The sequence below is a fragment of the Bactrocera neohumeralis genome, unplaced genomic scaffold, assembly GCF_024586455.1.
Source record: "Bactrocera neohumeralis isolate Rockhampton unplaced genomic scaffold, APGP_CSIRO_Bneo_wtdbg2-racon-allhic-juicebox.fasta_v2 ctg4281, whole genome shotgun sequence".
NCBI classification, from domain to species: Eukaryota; Metazoa; Arthropoda; class Insecta; order Diptera; family Tephritidae; genus Bactrocera; species Bactrocera neohumeralis.
In genome coordinates this window covers 1-5,404 of record NW_026091337.1, presented here as the reverse complement: position 1 = coordinate 5,404, position 5,404 = coordinate 1, and the positions used below count along the sequence as shown (strand labels likewise).

The following is a 5,404-nucleotide window of genomic DNA, read 5'->3' as shown; positions in this document are numbered from 1 at the left end:
TCCTTCTCCCCGCGTGTGCATCGTCCGGCCCCTCAGCGTCGGAGGACAAGTCAAAGTTTGAGTCGGAGTGCGTCTGAGTCGCGGCGATGATTCTTTTTCTTTTTCGTTTTGTTGAGAACGTCTGCACCAGTGATGAGTGGCTCATTTTCTCGAACAGGGGCTCGGGCAGCAGGCGCAGCAGAGAACTGCGCTGGAGAACGTGGTGAGGGTCAGCGCCATCAACACCAGGACGGCCTGGCAGCCATGGGTGCAGAGCTGGTGTGTGACTCGGCAGCGGGGGAGGCTTGATGTACTCGTAGCACTGCGTGTTGTTCGGGATGCAGGTGAGCAATCCGCAGTTTTTGCGCGACGCCGCCGCCTCACACATGGCCATGCGACAAGAAAGAAACATGTTCGTGGTGGAGAAATCCTGTCCTGGTGTGTTGCCGTGCTGCACGATTTCATCCACGGCCGCCTGCTCATTCGCGTCGAGTGCGACGTTGCTCGAGCTGCGGTCCATGAGAGCGTTCAAGGTGCATTCCCAAAAAACTTTGAAGCAGCCAACCATCACGTTGCACAGTCTTTTTGTGCCCGACTCGTTCCAGCCAGGGTCGAGCAATGCATGCCGTCGGTGGTCCACGATGTGTTCTCGACGCTGTCCTTCTCGAGTGCAGACGCAACGCTGGCGAACGCATTGCGTGTAGGCGGGGACGCTGTCATACGGCAAGTTGCCAAGAAGATCAGTGAAGGGCTCTGTGTATTGGCTGCAGGAGAGAAAGACCGGGTTCGGGTTGATGGTGTAACAATCGGCGACGCTGATCAAATCATCGGCGAGCGCGACGGAGGCGAGCGACACGGCAAAAGCCAGCGCCAACAGAAAAAGGATGCCCTGGCGCATAGGTCAGCTCTGTCTGTGCTCTTGAGTGTGAGTGAGTGGGTGATGACAAAAAAAAAAAGAAAGTGTGAGAGAGAAAAACAAAAAAAAAAACTGTAACGGCAACAAAGAAGAAAAAAAAAAAAAAAAAGGAAGAACAAAGAAGTGTTAAGCAGCTTCGAGCTTCCTTTTTTTTTCGCTCTATCTTTTTTTTTTTCCTTTGAGAGAAAGGCGACTGAAAACCGATAAAAAGAAAGGAAAAATTGCAGTACGCGGAGAGCGAGAGAGCAAGCAAAAAAAAAAAAAAAAAAAAAGAAAAAAGAGTGAAAGGAGTAAACGAAGATTTTGTTTCTCAAAACAACAAAAAAAAGAAACACAGTAATTGTCAAAACAACGACAAGGGAAAAAAAAAAGACGAAAAATGAAAAAAAATGGGAGGCGGGTTGGGTGGTAAGGAGAGCGATTTGGTCGGAACGTGAAGGGAGACACACACAGACAGGCAGACGCACAGCGAGGTAGAGAAGGTGAGAGAGGTCCGCTGCCTGGAAGCCGGCCAATACGCGTTGAATTGCACAGTTTGCTTTTTTTTTTTTTTGCGCTTCGCATTACAACGCTCCTTCTTTCATCTTTTTTTTTTTTTTTTTGGGGGGAGAGAGAGAGAGAAAGTCGCGATTCATGCAACGACTTCAATGGAGACAACGTGAAAAAAAACCAACAACAAAACAGCAAATAGGGGAAGATTGTATCACCATTCGTTTCCTTTTTCCCGAAGGCATCATCTTTTCACCGCTTGGCGGCGAGGGAAAGCTTCGGGTTGCCCGAAACGGATCCTTTGTTCACACGCCGTGCCTGTCTGCTGCCGGACGTCACCCCTCCGTCGTCAACAAGAAAAAATCCCAGAAGCCCAATCGTTGCGTACTTCAACAGCGCACTCTCTCTGAAAGGCGACGGTGATGTAGCCAAGATAGGGGATGTACGCGTAGCTCTTCCCCAAGATCAAATCCTCCTCGATCCACTCCATGCCGGGCGTGAAGAGGGCCCGATCGTTGTCGCGGTTGTTATCGCCCTTGGTCAAGTACAGCTTCTTGCCATCCTTCTCGCGCTCATGAACGCGATGCACGCGGTGGACAATCGGGATCGAACGCGCTGGCAGCGTGTAGACAATAATGTCGCCCACCTGAACAGGGAAGCGCTCTTTCAAGTGGTGCAGCAGAAGAATGTCGCCGCGGCGATAGCCTGGTTCCATGCTGCCGGATATGACAACCACCACGGGGTGTTCTGTCTGTGGCACAATGCACAGGACGCGCCAGCAGACCAGGACGGTGCTAATGAGCATGGAGACCAGGAGAACCTGCGAGACGATGTCACGTGTGCGCATCGAACGAAGCATGTTGATGTTCTCTCTCATTTTTTCCCCAAACGCGTGCGGTGCCGGCCTTTTTTGTTGCTTTTTTTTTTTTTGGACCTTTCTGACAGGATGGCACTCCTTGAAGCAAAGAGCTCGGTGAGGAAAGAGAGAAACTAGTGGGAGAACAAAAAGAAAAAAAAGAGAGAAAAATCATCGTCATGAAAGAGTGGCCACTTTATATTTGGTGTGGAGAGCAAAAAGCAACAAGTAAAAAAGGCGTTGCGCCCGCCTCTTTCTTTTCTTTTCTTTTCATCGTGCGCCTTTCTCGGACGAGGACGGTTAAGAACTCAGGTGAACGACAACAACATGTCAGCTTCCCACCACCACCCCACCACCAGCAACGGGGAGAGGGGAGAGTGAAAGGATGAGCCGATTGTTCTCGAGCAAAGGTTCGCACTTTCGTTCTTCGTGTTTTTTTTTTTAGTGGAAAAGGAAAGGGTGTTAGTCCGCGTTACGAATACAGAAAGAAAGAAAACAAGAGAAAGAAAAGAGCGTTTATGAGTTACAAGACTTCGTCTGCATGAAGTGGGTGAGTAGACAAAATGATGGTATCCGTTCACGTCACGGAAAGAAAAACAACAACACACAACAAAAAAGAGAGAGAGAGAGACCGACGCGCGCGTCCCTCACACACACACACACACACAGCCACACATAAAAGATGCAATAATAAAAAAAATCACACACACAAAAAAAGTGCAAAGCATAACAATGGCCAAACAACAATCGTTAAAGAAAAAGAGAGAAAGAAAAGAGAGACGAGAAAGAAAGCAGAACAGTAGGCTTTTTCTTTTCCGTTTTCTTCACTTGTCTCGCTCTTTCTCTCTTCCTCTGGCGTGGGTGCGGGCGAACTTGCCAGCGCCGCTGGATGGCTTTACGTTAACACGTTGAAGATGTGGCGGCGCTCCACGAGGCCGTCGCTGTTGCCCGCGGCGCCCTGCGCCGTCTCTTCCTCGTCCAGCCGGAGAGCAGCCTGACGAAGCAGCGCCTTGCACTCTTCGTCGCCGACACAGGTGTAGACGAGGTCAGCAAAAGTGGCGGGGGAGGGGCGGGTCGGCAAGATGCGCACGCCCTCGCGATGGGCGATCGGAGTGCCCTTCACCTTGGGCAAGTGGTGCTGGCTGAGCGCGCGGAGGAAGTCGCGGGCGATGTAGTCAAGGTCGTTGCTGTGCAACGTGAAGATGGTCACGTAGTGCCGCGAGAGCTGAAACATGTCCGCGACGACGGCAGCGGCGAGACAGAGCACACGGGTGCTGTAAGAGGCGGCCGCTTAACAGGTTTTGTCTTAGGCACCGCCTCCGCACGGGTGGGCGCCGCCTTTTTACCGCCCTTTCCGTCCGCCTCGCCCTCCTTCGCGCCGATGGCGGCGTCCATGGTTACACGGGCTCGTCTTCAGCCTCCTCACTGGCGTCGATGCCAATCTTCACAAGCAGGTGAAACAGGTTGGAGAGCTGGCTGAGAGAGAGGCGCTCGTAGCGCCCGTCGCGGACGCCGAGGAGAATCGCCTCGAAGAGGGCGTTGACCAGCGATGGAAGCTGCCCAACACGCTGCCAGAGCACCTTGCCGGGCAGCCAGACGCGCGTGAGGAGCGACAGCATCGACAAAACTTCGCCTTGCGAAAGCGTGAAGAGCTGCGGCTGCGTCGCGGTGTCGCCGTCTTCCACTCTGCTTCCATGCGGCCCGCCGCTACGACCCACACTGCTGCCGCTGCTGACGCCTCGGTCCGTCGCCCTGTTGTTGGCGTTACTCTGCTCGAGGAGAAGGACAAGAAACGCCCAGGCGGCGTCCAAGAGGGAGTCGTCGGCTTCCATCATCGCCGCAAACGGCAGGAGTCTGCAGTGAGTTGAGCAGTGTTTCGTAGATCCGCTCGTTCCCTGCGCTTCGTGAGGCGGAGGCAGACATGCACTGATGAAAGGCGGAGCTCGTCGCCAGGGAAAGGAGAGAGACGACGTGGGGCTTCACCACCGAGCGCACATGAACGCCGGGGATACGAGCCAATCGGAGGAGCGCGTTACTGCCGCGACGGTGAGGAGGTGGTGCAGAAGAAGGAAGAGAAGAAGAGGAAGAGGAGGGGAGGAGGGAGACACCAACGTCGTAGCGGACAACGAGTCTTGCCGCCATCGTGCACGCTGCGGCAGCGACGCACTGAGACAGCAGGGCGTGCAGGAGGGCGGGAAGAAGGGGCGGTGCGTCGGCCCGCAGCAGCGCTAGTGCGCTGACAGACGCGCTGATCGCTTGCTGGTAAAACCGGCAGAGCTGCGGGCCGCCCAAGTCTTGGCGTGGCCTTGGAAAGCGTCCTCAAGCAGACGCTCGCGGTGCTTCGTGGCGTGAGAGAGAAGTTCCCCGTTCAGTCGCTGCGCGGTCGCTCGCGGCACACGCCGCTCTTCGGCTCGGCCGCCTTCCGTAAACTGCTCCGGGAGGTCGGCGAAGGCGGCGACCACGAGAGCCGCGGCTCTGGCCTTCTTTTTCGTCCACGCTGATGCCCTCGGCTCCCGCGCTGCCTTCTTCATGCCATCGTGTGCGAGGGCCTCGCCAAAAAGATTGTACAGCACCCACAACGCAACGATGCTCCGCTGAACAGTCCACAGCCGCTTGCGAGCCCTCCGCCGATGCCGTGCACCGGGGCGCCCAAGAAGCATGGTGTGCAGCGGGAAGCGGAAAAAGCTTCCGCATCGTTTGCCTCCTCGTCGCCGACTGGTTTGCTGGGCACAAAGAGTTTTGTCAGAAGAACATCTTTCAAGTCGACGGCAGCGGCTTGCGTCGTCGCGGTGGTTCAGCAACAGTCCCGCAAAAGACGTCGCCACACTTCCCGCAGCGCTGTTGCTACTGTCCTTGGTCTGGGTGCGGCTGTAGCTGGCGAGAAGACGGGCGTACAAGACGGTGAGGCAGCGGAAGAACGTGGGTGTCAGCTGCGCCTTTGCGTCGGCGGCGACCGACGTAATGTAGTACCGCAGGAGAGAAAGCCAAATGGATTCGACGCTGTTGATGCTGGCAATGACATCCTCGGAAGCCTCGGCGGCATCCTCCTTCTTTCGGTTCTTGCTCGACTTGTGCGGGAGACCGGGCGTGAGCGCCGACTCGCCCGTCGGCATCTGCCCAAGTGTTTGCAGAAATCGCAAAAACGCGGCGTGGTGGGCGTCCGT

At 55.2% G+C, this 5,404-nt stretch overlaps 1 pseudogene; it reads right to left on the bottom strand.

Annotated features, from left to right (window-relative positions):
• Positions 1-1,636: 1,636 nt before the first annotated feature.
• LOC126767141 (signal peptidase complex catalytic subunit SEC11A-like) lies at positions 1,637-2,261 on the bottom strand (annotated as a pseudogene).
• Between the last annotated feature and the right edge of the window lie 3,143 nt (positions 2,262-5,404).